At 38.0% G+C, this 21,189-nt stretch overlaps 1 protein-coding gene across 7 annotated transcripts in view; it reads right to left on the minus strand.

Annotated features, from left to right (window-relative positions):
• Positions 1-21,189, minus strand: part of ATPAF2 (ATP synthase mitochondrial F1 complex assembly factor 2) — a 204,771-nt gene that overhangs the window by 63,431 nt on the left and 120,151 nt on the right. The window lies entirely within an intron of this gene.

The following is a 21,189-nucleotide window of genomic DNA, read 5'->3' on the forward strand; positions in this document are numbered from 1 at the left end:
AGAACACGAGCTCTGCCTATCGTCTGAGGCTTGTTCCCTGGAAGTCTTGCTTGCTATCTCCAGACCTTCACTGCTGGTTGCCAAGTGAAGTGTTCAGGAAAGTCACAATGAAGAATGCTGTGTGCCTGTTGATCTTCACAATTCTTGCTAAAATAGGCCGTCAGCTTTGTGTGGGTTGCTGCTTCCAGGGCTTTCTCTGCATTATTTGGGTTGAACATCACCCACTGCTCATCTGGATGGTGAATAGGAAGTGAGTCAACAGCTGGTGAGCAGGAATGCAAAAATCCTCCGTGTTGCCTCAGATGCTCCAATGAAGCAACACTGCTCGTATTGTCTGATCTCATCATTGCAATCCTGCATGCCTACTCTCACTTGGTCCACATCAGCTTCAAAGGTGATGTGGGCTGGTCAGAACCTTTGCAGATATACTTGATACTTGTACAGGTATTTGACGGCTTTGATCAAAGCACAGTATTCCACTTTGATATGGGCAGGGTACTCCTGGAGCAGCCATGGATTGATAGTATGGAGCAATGCTTCTGTTGTCAATGAGGATTGTCTATCTGGCAAATGTTATTGTTGTAGTGTGCCCACCGTTGTCAGGAGACCTTCGATGATAAGTTGGATGGGAGTCATCTCCGAGCTTTGTTTGAGCAGCAAAATATTTTATAAAGTCCTTTGAGCAGCGGGCATTGATCAGACATGAATAGTTTGGGATGACAGCACCACACGGTCAATGCACCATTAATTTCTTCACACAGTCCAACAGGTCCTGGATACATGAGTTTGTGGGATGAGGTAGCTCAGCATTGATGACCATGTCCACATCCTGCCACGTGTGCTGTTTACCATGAAGAATGAACAGGAAGTGGCAATGAAGCAGGCCTCACTTCTGGAACTCAATGGTGTAGACAGAGGCTTTCAAGTCACTAAGTACACCAGTCTTGATGTCAGATCACAGCTGTTGGTGCTCCACCTTGAACACTCTGGCTGTGATGTCATGACGATCTGCTGCTGTTTGGTGTGGTTCAAGTTCGCTCACAATATCCTCCCATTGGGCATTGCAGGTGAAACTGATGAACAATGTCGGCTTGCCGAACTTTTGTACAATGGCCATGGCATCATGGTAGTGCTTAGCCATAAATTGTGGACCACCAGTAAAAGAACCATGCAGAACCATGCGACATCCAGCACAGCCAGCATGACCAGCATGAACAGCATGTAGAGGTTGTATGCCACTGTAGAGTTCTGCATGGAGGTTGGCCTGGTTGAAGCGGAGATATTCGAAGCACCCTGTTTCTATTTTGGCCCACATGTCCATGCAGTGCCACTGTCAGAGGTGGTTGCAGTGATGCATGATGTTGAAACTGTTTACACGCTTCATGATCATGTATACTTAACCGTGCGTTTATCTGAAGCAGAGGAATACTGAGGTGGAAGCCGTCTGTACCATATGGGAAAAGGATCGGGTAACAGAGTGGATTGTAGCTCCTGTGGGTGTCTCTGCAGTGCTGCAGGCCACAATTTCCACCTCCTTGTGCCCTGTACGTGCAGAGCACTGTGAAACTGCCTTGATTGCTTCTATCTTGATTTGGCAGAAGGATGGAAACTCCACTGCTGGTGGGCAGGTTAAAGCATCGAGCATGCTCTCCATTTGTCCGTATGAATGAATGGTGATGGCGATGTTTTGAGACACTGTGCCTTTGTCAATCAACTCTTGAATGTTCAGAAATGACTGAAGATAGGTATTTGGGGCGTTATATACAATCAGTTGAAGTGTCCTAAAGATGTTCTTTTCCGTTTCCATCACATCAGCTGTTGGGGGGGTGGGGGTGAAGGGTGGAGTGAAACTTCAGTAGATGCTGAAGTTGTTCTTCCACATCAGAGAAATATCTCTGAAGGCTCATTGTATCTGTGTCTTGAACATTGCGTGATGGGCCAATCATATAAAATACTATGCCACTGATCCTGATGTTTGCAACTCCTCCTCGGATGGTCACGTCTGTGGTTTTCATTGTGGCCATACAGATGGTTGCATTAAATCATCACATCTTCATGTGGAAGTGCTTGCTGGTTGCATTATTCTCTGTCAACAGATGATGTCGTTAATGAGGTGGATCTGGTATTGCTGGGATTTGAATTTTCCCAGAGAGACAGCATAATCCAAACTTTGTTGTGTTCAAAGTTCCACAAACACGTTCGCCCATCCATATTCGAGCATGACAGTGTGCACAGTGTGCCTGCTTCAGACCAAAGGTATGTTTTGCGATGACAAAGTCAACGTGAGCAAGCTGATCAATATCGTATTGTCTTGCGATCCGATGAAGGTTCACTCGGCGAGTCTGCTGTTGTTCCTGTAAAAAGCCTGACAGTATCGAGGGCGATGTGGCGACGTTAATCCTGGTACTATTGCAGGGATGAAGTCTGGTGTTGGCTTAGTGGTTAGGGTGGTGGCTTGGGATCCTTGGGCCCTGAGTTCAAGCGCTGTTGGCCACTGAATTAAAAAATACACCAGGGGGTTGACTGAGCCTGTCATCCATCCGAGGTTGGCAAAATGAGCACCAGTGTACTGGTAAGGGGGACACTGCATCAGCGGCAGAGCCGTGTCCCAACCAATGATGCAACTAGCAGCCACAGGCTGCACTCGAGAAAGACAGAGAGATTATAGGGACTTCTGGGGGCTGAATTGCTTGCACCACTGACATGGCAAGTCTGCTGGGACAGACGCGAAATGTTGGCGCAGGCTTATCACTGTTCAGCTTGGCATCGCTCAGGACTCATGTTGACACGGGTTTGTCGTTGCTGAGCTGCATGTTTGTGATGTTCTACTTGCAGACATCCCTCAGGACTCATGCTGGCATGGGCTTATCGCTTCCGAGTTTTATCTTTGTGAGGTTCAGCTTGACGTCGATCAGGACTCATTTTTGCCAGAAAGGGTTTTTATATACATTGAGTTATGGAATGCACCAAATACATTGAGTTCATGGAACGCACCAAATACATTGAGTTCATGGAACGTACCAGACACATTTAGTTTATGGAACGTACCAAATACATTGAGTTTATGGAACGTACCAGATACAGCGAGTTTATGGAATGCACCAAACACATTGAGTTTATGGAACGTACCAAATACATTGAGTTTATGGAACGTACCAATTACATTGAGTTTATAGAATGTACCAATTACATTGAGTTCATGGAACGCACCAAATACATTGAGTTTATGGAACGTACCAGATACAGCGAGTTTATGGAACGTACCAAATACATTGAGTTTATGGAAAGTACCAAATACATTGAGTTTAAGGTACATACCAAATACATTGAATTGATGGAACGTACCAGATACAGCGAGTTTATGGAACATACCAGATACATTGAGTTTATGGAACGTACCAGATACATTGAGTTTATGGAACGTACCAGATACATTGAGTTTGGGGAACATACCAGATATATTGCATTTTTGGAACCTACCAGATACATTGAGTATATGGAACGTACCAAATATGTTCAGTTTATGTAACGTACCAGATATATTGAGTTTATGGAACGTACCAAACACATTGACTTTATGGAATGTATCAGAAACATTAAGTTTATGGAACGTACCAAATGCATTGAGTTTATGAAACGTACCAGATATATTGAGTTTATGGAACGTACCAGACACATTGCGTTGATGGAACGTACCAAATATATTGAGTTTATGGAATGTACCAGATACATTGAGTTTATGGAACGTACCAAATACATTGAGTGTATGGAACGTACCAGATACATTGAGTTTATGGAACGTACCAAATACGTTGAGTTTATGGAACGTACCAGATATATTGAGTTTATGGAACGTACCAGATGCATTGAGTTTATGGAACGTACCAAATATATTGAGTTTATGGAATGTACCAAATACATTGAGTGTATGGAACGTACCAGATACATTGAGTTTATGGAACGTACCAAATATATTGAGTTTATGGAACGTACCAAATACATTGAGTGTATGGAACGTACCAGATACATTGAGTTTATGGAACGTACCAAATACATTGAGTTTATGGAACGTACCAAATACATTGAGTTTATGGAACGTACCAGATACATTGAGTTTATGGAACGTACCAGATACATTGAGTTTATGGAACGTACCAGATACATTGAGTTTATGGAACGTACCAAATACATTGAGTTTAAGGTACATACCAAATGCAGTGAGTTTATGGAACGTACCAAATACATTGAGTTTATGGAACGTACCAAATACATTGAGTTTATGGAACGTACCAGATACATTGAGTTTCTGGAACGTACCAGATGCACTGAGTTTATGGAACGTACCAAATACATTGAGTTTATGGAACGTACCAAATACATTGAGTTTATGGAACGTACCAGATACATTGAGTTTATGGAACGTACCAGACACATTGAGTTTATGGTTTGCACCAGATACATTGAATTTATGGAACGTACCAAATACATTGAGTTTTGGAACGTACCAGATACATTGAGTTTATGGAACGTACCAGATACATTGAGTTTATGGAAAGTACCAGATACATTGAGTTTATGGAACGTACCAAATACATTGAGTTTAGAGAACTTACCAGATGCATTGAGTTTATGGAACGCACCAAATACATTGAGTTTATAGAACTTTCCAGATACATTGAGTTTATGGAACGTACCAGATACATTGAGTTTAGAGAACTTACCAGATGCATTGAGTTTATGGAACGTACCAGATACATTGAGTTTATAGAACTTTCCAGATACATTGAGTTTATGGAACGTACCAAATACATTGCGTTTATGGAACGTACCAGATATATTGAATTTATGGAACGTACCAAATACATTGAGTTAAAGGTACATACCAAAGAATTGAGTTTATAGAACGTACCAATTACATTGAGTTTATAGAACGTACCAATTACATTGAGAGTATGGAACGTACCAAATACATTGAGTTTATGGAATGTACCAGAAACATTGAGTGTATGGAATGTACCAAATTAATTGAGTTTAAGGAACGTACCCAATCCATCCATCCATTAGGACCATACTCTGTGCAGAGCGTTGGTGCCGCCGAAGCAGTCTCCTTGGCTATTGGGAACAATCCTGGACGGGTCGCCACTCCGACACAGTATACCAGCATGCTGGCACTCATTTTGCCGACCTCGGAAGGATGACAGGCAGAGTCAACCCCACCTGGTGTTGATTCAACAGCTGAGCGGGATTTGAACTCAGGACCCTAGGATCCCAAGCCCACTACCTTAACCATTCAGCCAACACCAGGCATACGTACCCAATACATTGAGTTTATGGAAAGTACCAGATACATTGAGTTTATGGAAAGTACCAGATACATTGAGTTTATGGAACGTACCAGATACATTGAGTTTATGGAACGTACCAGATACATTGAGTTTATGGAACGTACCAAATACATTGAGTTTTGGAACGTACCAGATACATTGAGTTTATGGAACGTACCACATACATTGAGTTTAAGGAACGTACCAAATACATTGAGTTTATGGAACGTACCAGATACAGCGAGTTTATGGAACGTACCAGACACATTTAGTTTATGGAACGTACCAAATACATTGAGTTTATGGAACGTACCAAATACATTGAGTTTATGGAACGTACCAGATACAGCGAGTTTATGGAACGTACCAGATAAATTTAGTTTATGGAACATACCAGATACATTGAGTTTATGGAACGTACCAAATACATTGAGTTTAAGGTACATACCAAATACATTGAGTTGATGGAACGTACCAGATACAGCAAGTTTATGGAACGTACCAGATAAATTTAGTTTATGGAACGTACCAAATACATTGAGTTTATGGAACGTACCAATTACATTGAGTTTAAGGTACATACCAAATACATTGAGTTGATGGAACGTACCAGATACAGCGAGTTTATGGAACATACCAGATAAATTTAGTTTATGGAACGTACCAGATACATTGAGTTTATGGAACGTACCAGATACATTGAGTTTATGGAACGTACCAAATACATTGAGTTTGGGGAACATCCCAGATATATTGCGTTTTTGGAACCTACCAGATACATTGAGTTGATGGAACGTACCAGATACATTGAGTGTATGGAACGGACCAAATATGTTCAGTTTATGTAACGTACCAGATATATTGAGTTTATGGAACGTACCAAACACATTGACTTTATGGAATGTATCAGAAACATTAAGTTTATGGAACGTACCAGATACATTGAGTTTATGGAACGTACCAAATGCATTGAGTTTATGAAACGTACCAGATATATTGAGTTTATGGAACGTTCCAGACACACTGCGTTGATGGAACGTACCAAATATATTGAGTTCATGGAATGTACCAGATACATTGAGTTTATGGAACGTACCAAATACATTGAGTTTATGGAATGTACCAAATACATTGAGTTTATGGAACGTACCAGATACATTGAGTTTATGGAACGTACCAAATACATTGAGTTGATGGAACGTACCAGATACATTGAGTTGATGGAACGTACCAAATACATTGAGTTCATGGAACGTACCAAATTAATTGAGTTTAAGGAACGTAACAAATACATTGAGTTTATGGAAAGTACCAGATACGTTGAGTTTATGGAACGTACCAGATACATTGAGTTTATGGAACGTACCAAATACATTGAGTTTATGGAACGTACCAAATACATTGAGTTTATGGAACGTACCAGATACATTGAGTTTATGGAACGTACCAGATGCACTGAGTTTATGGAACGTACCAGGTTCATTGAGTTTATGGAACGTACCAAATACATTGAGTTTATGGAACGTACCAAATACATTGAGTTTATGGAACGTACCAGATACATTGAGTTTATGGAAAGTACCAGATACATTGAGTTGATGGAACGTACCAAATACATTGAGTTTATGGAACGAACCAAATACATTGAGTTTATGGAACGTACCAAATACATTGAGTTTGGAGAACTTACCAGATGCATTGAGTTTATGGAACGCACCAAATACATCGAGTTTATGGAACGTACCAAATACATTGAGTTTATGGAACGTACCAAATACATTGAGTTGATGGAACGCTCCAGATACATTGAGTTCATAGAACTTTCCAGATACATTGAGTTTATGGAACGTACCAAATACATTGCGTTTATGGAACGTACCAGATATATTGAATTTATGGAACGGACCAAATACATTGAGTTAAAGGTACATACCAAAGACATTGAGTTTATGGAACGGACCAGATACATTGAGTTTATGGAAAGTACCAGATACGTTGAGTTTATGGAACGTACCAGATACATTGAGTTTATGGAACGTACCAAATACATTGAGTTTAAGGTACATACCAAATGCAGTGAGTTTATGGAACGTACCAAATACATTGAGTTTATGGAACGTACCAGATACATTGAGTTTATGGAACGTACCAGATACATTGAGTTTATGGAACGTTCCAGATACATTGAGTTTCTGGAACGTACCAGATGCACTGAGTTTATGGAACATACCAGATTCATTGAGTTTATGGAACGTACCAGATACATTGAGTTTATGGAAAGTACCAGATACATTGAGTTTATGGAACGTACCAGATAAATTTAGTTTATGGAACGTACCAGATATATTGAGTTTATGGAACGTACCAAACACATTGACTTTATGGAATGTATCAGAAACATTAAGTTTATGGAACGTACCAGATACATTGAGTTTATGGAACGTACCAAATGCATTGAGTTTATGAAACGTACCAGATATATTGAGTTTATGGAACGTTCCAGACACACTGCGTTGATGGAACGTACCAAATATATTGAGTTCATGGAATGTACCAGATACATTGAGTTTATGGAACGTACCAAATACATTGAGTTTATGGAATGTACCAAATACATTGAGTTTATGGAACGTACCAGATACATTGAGTTTATGGAACGTACCAAATACATTGAGTTGATGGAACGTACCAGATACATTGAGTTGATGGAACGTACCAAATACATTGAGTTCATGGAACGTACCAAATTAATTGAGTTGAAGGAACGTACCAAATACATTGAGTTTATGGAAAGTACCAGATACGTTGAGTTTATGGAACGTACCAGATACATTGAGTTTATGGAACGTACCAAATACATTGAGTTTATGGAACGTACCAAATACATTGAGTTTATGGAACGTACCAGATACATTGAGTTTATGGAACGTACCAGATGCACTGAGTTTATGGAACGTACCAGGTTCATTGAGTTTATGGAACGTACCAAATACATTGAGTTTATGGAACGTACCAAATACATTGAGTTTATGGAACGTACCAGATACATTGAGTTTATGGAAAGTACCAGATACATTGAGTTGATGGAACGTACCAAATACATTGAGTTTATGGAACGAACCAAATACATTGAGTTTATGGAACGTACCAAATACATTGAGTTTGGAGAACTTACCAGATGCATTGAGTTTATGGAACGCACCAAATACATCGAGTTTATGGAACGTACCAGATAAATTTAGTTTATGGAACGTACCAAATACATTGAGTTTATGGAACGTACCAATTACATTGAGTTTAAGGTACATACCAAATACATTGAGTTGATGGAACGTACCAGATACAGCGAGTTTATGGAACATACCAGATAAATTTAGTTTATGGAACGTACCAGATACATTGAGTTTATGGAACGTACCAGATACATTGAGTTTATGGAACGTACCAAATACATTGAGTTTGGGGAACATCCCAGATATATTGCGTTTTTGGAACCTACCAGATACATTGAGTTGATGGAACGTACCAGATACATTGAGTATATGGAACGGACCAAATATGTTCAGTTTATGTAACGTACCAGATATATTGAGTTTATGGAACGTACCAAACACATTGACTTTATGGAATGTATCAGAAACATTAAGTTTATGGAACGTACCAGATACATTGAGTTTATGGAACGTACCAAATGCATTGAGTTTATGAAACGTACCAGATATATTGAGTTTATGGAACGTTCCAGACACACTGCGTTGATGGAACGTACCAAATATATTGAGTTCATGGAATGTACCAGATACATTGAGTTTATGGAACGTACCAAATACATTGAGTTTATGGAATGTACCAAATACATTGAGTTTATGGAACGTACCAGATACATTGAGTTTATGGAACGTACCAAATACATTGAGTTGATGGAACGTACCAGATACATTGAGTTGATGGAACGTACCAAATACATTGAGTTCATGGAACGTACCAAATTAATTGAGTTTAAGGAACGTAACAAATACATTGAGTTTATGGAAAGTACCAGATACGTTGAGTTTATGGAACGTACCAGATACATTGAGTTTATGGAACGTACCAAATACATTGAGTTTATGGAACGTACCAAATACATTGAGTTTATGGAACGTACCAGATACATTGAGTTTATGGAACGTACCAGATGCACTGAGTTTATGGAACGTACCAGGTTCATTGAGTTTATGGAACGTACCAAATACATTGAGTTTATGGAACGTACCAAATACATTGAGTTTATGGAACGTACCAGATACATTGAGTTTATGGAAAGTACCAGATACATTGAGTTGATGGAACGTACCAAATACATTGAGTTTATGGAACGAACCAAATACATTGAGTTTATGGAACGTACCAAATACATTGAGTTTGGAGAACTTACCAGATGCATTGAGTTTATGGAACGCACCAAATACATCGAGTTTATGGAACGTACCAAATACATTGAGTTTATGGAACGTACCAAATACATTGAGTTGATGGAACGCTCCAGATACATTGAGTTCATAGAACTTTCCAGATACATTGAGTTTATGGAACGTACCAAATACATTGCGTTTATGGAACGTACCAGATATATTGAATTTATGGAACGGACCAAATACATTGAGTTAAAGGTACATACCAAAGACATTGAGTTTATGGAACGGACCAGATACATTGAGTTTATGGAAAGTACCAGATACGTTGAGTTTATGGAACGTACCAGATACATTGAGTTTATGGAACGTACCAAATACATTGAGTTTAAGGTACATACCAAATGCAGTGAGTTTATGGAACGTACCAAATACATTGAGTTTATGGAACGTACCAGATACATTGAGTTTATGGAACGTACCAGATACATTGAGTTTATGGAACGTTCCAGATACATTGAGTTTCTGGAACGTACCAGATGCACTGAGTTTATGGAACATACCAGATTCATTGAGTTTATGGAACGTACCAGATACATTGAGTTTATGGAAAGTACCAGATACATTGAGTTTATGGAACGTACCAGATAAATTTAGTTTATGGAACGTACCAGATATATTGAGTTTATGGAACGTACCAAACACATTGACTTTATGGAATGTATCAGAAACATTAAGTTTATGGAACGTACCAGATACATTGAGTTTATGGAACGTACCAAATGCATTGAGTTTATGAAACGTACCAGATATATTGAGTTTATGGAACGTTCCAGACACACTGCGTTGATGGAACGTACCAAATATATTGAGTTCATGGAATGTACCAGATACATTGAGTTTATGGAACGTACCAAATACATTGAGTTTATGGAATGTACCAAATACATTGAGTTTATGGAACGTACCAGATACATTGAGTTTATGGAACGTACCAAATACATTGAGTTGATGGAACGTACCAGATACATTGAGTTGATGGAACGTACCAAATACATTGAGTTCATGGAACGTACCAAATTAATTGAGTTGAAGGAACGTACCAAATACATTGAGTTTATGGAAAGTACCAGATACGTTGAGTTTATGGAACGTACCAGATACATTGAGTTTATGGAACGTACCAAATACATTGAGTTTATGGAACGTACCAAATACATTGAGTTTATGGAACGTACCAGATACATTGAGTTTATGGAACGTACCAGATGCACTGAGTTTATGGAACGTACCAGGTTCATTGAGTTTATGGAACGTACCAAATACATTGAGTTTATGGAACGTACCAAATACATTGAGTTTATGGAACGTACCAGATACATTGAGTTTATGGAAAGTACCAGATACATTGAGTTGATGGAACGTACCAAATACATTGAGTTTATGGAACGAACCAAATACATTGAGTTTATGGAACGTACCAAATACATTGAGTTTGGAGAACTTACCAGATGCATTGAGTTTATGGAACGCACCAAATACATCGAGTTTATGGAACGTACCAAATACATTGAGTTTATGGAACGTACCAAATACATTGAGTTGATGGAACGCTCCAGATACATTGAGTTCATAGAACTTTCCAGATACATTGAGTTTATGGAACGTACCAAATACATTGCGTTTATGGAACGTACCAGATATATTGAATTTATGGAACGGACCAAATACATTGAGTTAAAGGTACATACCAAAGACATTGAGTTTATGGAACGGACCAGATACATTGAGTTTATGGAAAGTACCAGATACGTTGAGTTTATGGAACGTACCAGATACATTGAGTTTATGGAACGTACCAAATACATTGAGTTTAAGGTACATACCAAATGCAGTGAGTTTATGGAACGTACCAAATACATTGAGTTTATGGAACGTACCAGATACATTGAGTTTATGGAACGTACCAGATACAGCGAGTTTATGGAATGCACCAAACACATTGAGTTTATGGAACGTACCAAATACATTGAGTTTATGGAACGTACCAATTACATTGAGTTTATAGAATGTACCAATTACATTGAGTTCATGGAACGCACCAAATACATTGAGTTTATGGAACGTACCAGATACAGCGAGTTTATGGAACGTACCAAATACATTGAGTTTATGGAAAGTACCAAATACATTGAGTTTAAGGTACATACCAAATACATTGAATTGATGGAACGTACCAGATACAGCGAGTTTATGGAACATACCAGATACATTGAGTTTATGGAACGTACCAGATACATTGAGTTTATGGAACGTACCAGATACATTGAGTTTGGGGAACATACCAGATATATTGCATTTTTGGAACCTACCAGATACATTGAGTATATGGAACGTACCAAATATGTTCAGTTTATGTAACGTACCAGATATATTGAGTTTATGGAACGTACCAAACACATTGACTTTATGGAATGTATCAGAAACATTAAGTTTATGGAACGTACCAAATGCATTGAGTTTATGAAACGTACCAGATATATTGAGTTTATGGAACGTACCAGACACATTGCGTTGATGGAACGTACCAAATATATTGAGTTTATGGAATGTACCAGATACATTGAGTTTATGGAACGTACCAAATACATTGAGTGTATGGAACGTACCAGATACATTGAGTTTATGGAACGTACCAAATACGTTGAGTTTATGGAACGTACCAGATATATTGAGTTTATGGAACGTACCAGATGCATTGAGTTTATGGAACGTACCAAATATATTGAGTTTATGGAATGTACCAAATACATTGAGTGTATGGAACGTACCAGATACATTGAGTTTAAGGTACATACCAAATACATTGGGTTTATGGAACTTACCAGATACATTGAGTTTAAGGTACAAACCAAATACATTGAGTTTATGGAACGTACCAAATATATTGAGTTTATGGAACGTACCACACACATTGAGTTTATGGAAAGTACCAGATACGTTGAGTTTATGGAACGTACCAGATACATTGAGTTTATGGAACGTACCAGATACATTGAGTTTATGGAACGTACCAAATACATTGAGTTTAAGGTACATACCAAATGCAGTGAGTTTATGGAACGTACCAAATACATTGAGTTTATGGAACGTACCAAATACATTGAGTTTATGGAACGTACCAGATACATTGAGTTTCTGGAACGTACCAGATGCACTGAGTTTATGGAACGTACCAAATACATTGAGTTTATGGAACGTACCAAATACATTGAGTTTATGGAACGTACCAGATACATTGAGTTTATGGAACGTACCAGATACATTGAGTTTATGGAACGTACCAAATACATTGAGTTTAAGGTACATACCAAATGCAGTGAGTTTATGGAACGTACCAAATACATTGAGTTTATGGAACGTACCAAATACATTGAGTTTATGGAACGTACCAGATACATTGAGTTTCTGGAACGTACCAGATGCACTGAGTTTATGGAACGTACCAAATACATTGAGTTTATGGAACGTACCAAATACATTGAGTTTATGGAACGTACCAGATACATTGAGTTTATGGAACGTACCAGACACATTGAGATTATGGAACGTACCAGATACATTGAGTTTATGAAACGTACCAAATACATTGAGTTTTGGAACGTACCAGATACATTGAGTTTATGGAACGTACCAGATACATTGAGTTTATGGAAAGTACCAGATACATTGAGTTTATGGAACGTACCAAATACATTGAGTTTAGAGAACTTACCAGATGCATTGAGTTTATGGAACGCACCAAATACATTGAGTTTATAGAACTTTCCAGATACATTGAGTTTATGGAACGTACCAGATACATTGAGTTTAGAGAACTTACCAGATGCATTGAGTTTATGGAACGTACCAGATACATTGAGTTTATAGAACTTTCCAGATACATTGAGTTTATGGAACGTACCAAATACATTGCGTTTATGGAACGTACCAGATATATTGAATTTATGGAACGTACCAAATACATTGAGTTAAAGGTACATACCAAAGAATTGAGTTTATAGAACGTACCAATTACATTGAGTTTATAGAACGTACCAATTACATTGAGAGTATGGAACGTACCAAATACATTGAGTTTATGGAATGTACCAGAAACATTGAGTGTATGGAATGTACCAAATTAATTGAGTTTAAGGAACGTACCCAATCCATCCATCCATTAGGACCATACTCTGTGCAGAGCGTTGGTGCCGCCGAAGCAGTCTCCTTGGCTATTGGGAACAATCCTGGACGGGTCGCCACTCCGACACAGTATACCAGCATGCTGGCACTCATTTTGCCGACCTCGGAAGGATGACAGGCAGAGTCAACCCCACCTGGTGTTGATTCAACAGCTGAGCGGGATTTGAACTCAGGACCCTAGGATCCCAAGCCCACTACCTTAACCATTCAGCCAACACCAGGCATACGTACCCAATACATTGAGTTTATGGAAAGTACCAGATACATTGAGTTTATGGAAAGTACCAGATACATTGAGTTTATGGAACGTACCAGATACATTGAGTTTATGGAACGTACCAGATACATTGAGTTTATGGAACGTACCAAATACATTGAGTTTTGGAACGTACCAGATACATTGAGTTTATGGAACGTACCACATACATTGAGTTAAAGGAACGTACCAAATACATTGAGTTTATGGAACGTACCAGATACAGCGAGTTGATGGAACGTACCAGACACATTTAGTTTATGGAACGTACCAAATACATTGAGTTTATGGAACGTACCAAATACATTGAGTTTATGGAACGTACCAGATACAGCGAGTTTATGGAACGTACCAGATAAATTTAGTTTATGGAACGTACCAGATACATTGAGTTTATGGAACGTACCAAATACATTGAGTTTAAGGTACATACCAAATACATTGAGTTGATGGAACGTACCAGATACAGCAAGTTTATGGAACGTACCAGATAAATTTAGTTTATGGAACGTACCAAATACATTGAGTTTATGGAACGTACCAATTACATTGAGTTTAAGGTACATACCAAATACATTGAGTTGATGGAACGTACCAGATACAGCGAGTTTATGGAACATACCAGATAAATTTAGTTTATGGAACGTACCAGATACATTGAGTTTATGGAACGTACCAGATACATTGAGTTTATGGAACGTACCAAATACATTGAGTTTGGGGAACATCCCAGATATATTGCGTTTTTGGAACCTACCAGATACATTGAGTTGATGGAACGTACCAGATACATTGAGTATATGGAACGGACCAAATATGTTCAGTTTATGTAACGTACCAGATATATTGAGTTTATGGAACGTACCAAACACATTGACTTTATGGAATGTATCAGAAACATTAAGTTTATGGAACGTACCAGATACATTGAGTTTATGGAACGTACCAAATGCATTGAGTTTATGAAACGTACCAGATATATTGAGTTTATGGAACGTTCCAGACACACTGCGTTGATGGAACGTACCAAATATATTGAGTTCATGGAATGTACCAGATACATTGAGTTTATGGAACGTACCAAATACATTGAGTTTATGGAATGTACCAAATACATTGAGTTTATGGAACGTACCAGATACATTGAGTTTATGGAACGTACCAAATACATTGAGTTGATGGAACGTACCAGATACATTGAGTTGATGGAACGTACCAAATACATTGAGTTCATGGAACGTACCAAATTAATTGAGTTTAAGGAACGTAACAAATACATTGAGTTTATGGAAAGTACCAGATACGTTGAGTTTATGGAACGTACCAGATACATTGAGTTTATGGAACGTACCAAATACATTGAGTTTATGGAACGTACCAAATACATTGAGTTTATGGAACGTACCAGATACATTGAGTTTATGGAACGTACCAGATGCACTGAGTTTATGGAACGTACCAGGTTCATTGAGTTTATGGAACGTACCAAATACATTGAGTTTATGGAACGTACCAAATACATTGAGTTTATGGAACGTACCAGATACATTGAGTTTATGGAAAGTACCAGATACATTGAGTTGATGGAACGTACCAAATACATTGAGTTTATGGAACGAACCAAATACATTGAGTTTATGGAACGTACCAAATACATTGAGTTTGGAGAACTTACCAGATGCATTGAGTTTATGGAACGCACCAAATACATCGAGTTTATGGAACGTACCAAATACATTGAGTTTATGGAACGTACCAAATACATTGAGTTGATGGAACGCTCCAGATACATTGAGTTCATAGAACTTTCCAGATACATTGAGTTTATGGAACGTACCAAATACATTGCGTTTATGGAACGTACCAGATATATTGAATTTATGGAACGGACCAAATACATTGAGTTAAAGGTACATACCAAAGACATTGAGTTTATGGAACGGACCAGATACATTGAGTTTATGGAAAGTACCAGATACGTTGAGTTTATGGAACGTACCAGATACATTGAGTTTATGGAACGTACCAAATACATTGAGTTTAAGGTACATACCAAATGCAGTGAGTTTATGGAACGTACCAAATACATTGAGTTTATGGAACGTACCAGATACATTGAGTTTATGGAACGTACCAGATACATTGAGTTTATGGAACGTTCCAGATACATTGAGTTTCTGGAACGTACCAGATGCACTGAGTTTATGGAACATACCAGATTCATTGAGTTTATGGAACGTACCAGATACATTGAGTTTATGGAAAGTACCAGATACATTGAGTTTATGGAACGTACCAGATAAATTTAGTTTATGGAACGTACCAGATATATTGAGTTTATGGAACGTACCAAACACATTGACTTTATGGAATGTATCAGAAACATTAAGTTTATGGAACGTACCAGATACATTGAGTTTATGGAACGTACCAAATGCATTGAGTTTATGAAACGTACCAGATATATTGAGTTTATGGAACGTTCCAGACACACTGCGTTGATGGAACGTACCAAATATATTGAGTTCATGGAATGTACCAGATACATTGAGTTTATGGAACGTACCAAATACATTGAGTTTATGGAATGTACCAAATACATTGAGTTTATGGAACGTACCAGATACATTGAGTTTATGGAACGTACCAAATACATTGAGTTGATGGAACGTACCAGATACATTGAGTTGATGGAACGTACCAAATACATTGAGTTCATGGAACGTACCAAATTAATTGAGTTGAAGGAACGTACCAAATACATTGAGTTTATGGAAAGTACCAGATACGTTGAGTTTATGGAACGTACCAGATACATTGAGTTTATGGAACGTACCAAATACATTGAGTTTATGGAACGTACCAAATACATTGAGTTTATGGAACGTACCAGATACATTGAGTTTATGGAACGTACCAGATGCACTGAGTTTATGGAACGTACCAGGTTCATTGAGTTTATGGAACGTACCAAATACATTGAGTTTATGGAACGTACCAAATACATTGAGTTTATGGAACGTACCAGATACATTGAGTTTATGGAAAGTACCAGATACATTGAGTTGATGGAACGTACCAAATACATTGAGTTTATGGAACGAACCAAATACATTGAGTTTATGGAACGTACCAAATACATTGAGTTTGGAGAACTTACCAGATGCATTGAGTTTATGGAACGCACCAAATACATCGAGTTTATGGAACGTACCAAATACATTGAGTTTATGGAACGTACCAAATACATTGAGTTGATGGAACGCTCCAGATACATTGAGTTCATAGAACTTTCCAGATACATTGAGTTTATGGAACGTACCAAATACATTGCGTTTATGGAACGTACCAGATATATTGAATTTATGGAACGGACCAAATACATTGAGTTAAAGGTACATACCAAAGACATTGAGTTTATGGAACGGACCAGATACATTGAGTTTATGGAAAGTACCAGATACGTTGAGTTTATGGAACGTACCAGATACATTGAGTTTATGGAACGTACCAAATACATTGAGTTTAAGGTACATACCAAATGCAGTGAGTTTATGGAACGTACCAAATACGTTGAGTTTATGGAACGTACCAGATACATTGAGTTTATGGAACGTACCAGATACATTGAGTTTATGGAACGTTCCAGATACATTGAGTTTCTGGAACGTACCAGATGCACTGAGTTTATGGAACATACCAGATTCATTGAGTTTATGGAACGTACCAGATACATTGAGTTTATGGAAAGTACCAGATACATTGAGTTTATGGAACGTACCAAATACATTGAGTTTATGGAACGTACCAAATACATTGAGTTTATGGAACGTACCAGATACATTGAGTTTCTGGAACGTACCAGATGCACTGAGTTTATGGAACGTACCAAATACATTGAGTTTATGGAACGTACCAGATACATTGAGTTTATGGAACATACCAGACACATTGAGATTATGGAACGTACCAGATACATTGAGTTTATGAAACGTACCAAATACATTGAGTTTTGGAACGTACCAGATACATTGAGTTTATGGAACGTACCAAATACATTGAGTTTATGGAACGTACCAGATACATTGAGTTTATGGAAAGTACCAGATACATTGAGTTTATGGAACGTACCAAATACATTGAGTTTAGAGAACTTACCAGATGCATTGAGTTTATGGAACGTACCAAATACATTGCGTTTATGGAACGTACCAGATATATTGAATTTATGGAACGTACCAAATACATTGAGTTAAAGGTACATACCAAAGAATTGAGTTTATAGAACGTACCAATTACATTGAGTTTATAGAACGTACCAATTACATTGAGAGTATGGAACGTACCAAATACATTGAGTTTATGGAATGTACCAGAAACATTGAGTGTATGGAATGTACCAAATTAATTGAGTTTAAGGAACGTACCCAATCCATCCATCCATTAGGACCATACTCTGTGCAGAGCGTTGGTGCCGCCGAAGCAGTCTCCTTGGCTATTGGGAACAATCCTGGACGGGTCGCCACTCCGACACAGTATACCAGCATGCTGGCACTCATTTTGCCGACCTCGGAAGGATGACAGGCAGAGTCAACCCCACCTGGTGTTGATTCAACAGCTGAGCGGGATTTGAACTCAGGACCCTAGGATCCCAAGCCCACTTCCTTAACCATTAAGCCAACACCAGGCATACGTACCCAATACATTGAGTTCATGGAAAGTACCAGATACATTGAGTTTATGGAACGTACCAGATACATTGAGTTTATGGAACGTACCAGATACATTGAGTTTATGGAACGTACCAAATACATTGAGTTTTGGAACGTACCAGATACATTGAGTTTATGGAACGTACCACATACATTGAGTTTAAGGAACGTACCAAATACATTGAGTTTATGGAACGTACCAGATACATTGCGTTTATGGAACGTACCAAGTACATTGAGTTCATGGAACGCACCAAATACATTGAGTTTAAGGAACGTACCAGATACAGCGAGTTTATGGAACGTACCAGATAAATTTAGTTTATGGAACGTACCAGATACATTGAGTTTGGAGAACTTACCAGATGCATTGAGTTTATGGAACGCACCAAATACATCGAGTTTATGGAATGTACCAAATACATTGAGTTTATGGAACGTACCAAATACATTGAGTTCATGGAACGTACCAAATTAATTGAGTTTAAGGAACGTACCAAATACATTGAGTTTATGGAACGTACCAAATACATTGAGTTGATGGAACGTACCATATACATTGAGTTTATGGAACGTACCAGATACATTGAGTTTCTGGAACGTACCAGATGCACTGAGTTTATGGAACGTACCAAATACATTGAGTTTATGGAACGTACCAGATACACTGAGTTTATGGAATAAACAGACACATTGAGATTATGGAACGTACCAGATACATTGAGTTTATGAAACGTACCAAATACATTGAGTTTTGGAACGTACCAGATACATTGAGTTTATGGAACGTACCAAATACATTGAGTTTATGGAACGTACCAGATACATTGAGTTTATGGAAGGTACCAGATACATTGAGTTTATGGAACGTACCAAATACATTGCGTTTATGGACCGTACCAGATACATTGAGTTTATGGAACGTACCAAATGTGTTGAGTTTATGGAACGTACCAGATACATTGAGTTTATGGAACGTACCAGATACATTGAGTTTATGGAACGGACCAAATACGTTGAGTTTATGGAACGTAACAGATACATTGAGTTTATGGAACGTACCAAATCTATTGAGTTTCTGGAACGTACCAAATACATTGAGTTTAAGGTACATACCAAATACATTGAGTTTATTGAACGCACCAGATACATTGAGTTTATGGAACGTACCAAATACATTGTGTTTAAGGAACATACCAAATACATTGAGTTGATGGAACGTCCAAAATACATTGAGTTTATAGAACATACCAATTACATTGAGAGTATGGAACGTACCAGATACATTGAGTTTATGGAACATACCAAAGACATTGAGTTTTGGAACGTACCAAATACATTGAGTTTTGGAACGTACCAGATACATTGAGTTTTGGAACGTACCAGATACAATGAGTTTATGGAACGTACCAGATACATTGAGTTTATGGAACGTACCAGATACATTGAGTTTATCGAACCTACCAGATACATTGAGTTTAAGGTACATACCAAATACATTGTGTTTAAGGAACACACCAAATGCAGTGAGTTTATGGAACGTACCAAATTAATTGAGTTTAAGGAACGTACCAAATACATTGAGTTTATGGAAAGTACCAGATACATTGAGTTTATGGAACGTACCAGATACATTGAGTTTATGGAACGTACCAAATACATTGAGTTTATGGAACGTACCAAATGCATTGAGTTTATGGAACGTACCAAATACGTTGAGTTTATGGAACGTACCAGATACGTTGAGTTTATGGAACGTACCAGATACATTGAGTTTAGAGAACTTACCAGATACATTGAGTTTATGGAACGTACCAAATGCATTGACTTTATGGAACGCACCAGATACATTGAGTTGATGGAACGTACCAAATACATTGAGTTTATAGAACGTACCAATTACATTGAGAGTATGGAACGTACCAGATACATTGAGTTTATGGAACGTACCAGATACATTGAGTTTATGGAACGTACCAGATACATTGAGTTGATGGAACGTTCCAGATACATTGAGTTTATGGAACGTAACAGATCCATTGAGTTTATGGAACGTACCAAATACATTGAGTTTATGGAACGTACCAAATTAATTGAGTTGAAAGAACTTTCCAGACACATTGAGTTTATGGAACGTACCAGATACATTGAATTTATGGAGCATACCAAATACATTGAGTTGATGGAACGTACCAGATACATTGAGTTTATGGAACGTACCAAATACATTGAGTTCATGGAACGTACCAAATTAATTG

The sequence above is a fragment of the Eptatretus burgeri genome, chromosome 8, assembly GCF_056783735.1.
Source record: "Eptatretus burgeri isolate ZD-2024b chromosome 8, Ebu_testis_v1, whole genome shotgun sequence".
In the NCBI taxonomy this organism is placed as follows: Eukaryota; Metazoa; Chordata; class Myxini; order Myxiniformes; family Myxinidae; genus Eptatretus; species Eptatretus burgeri.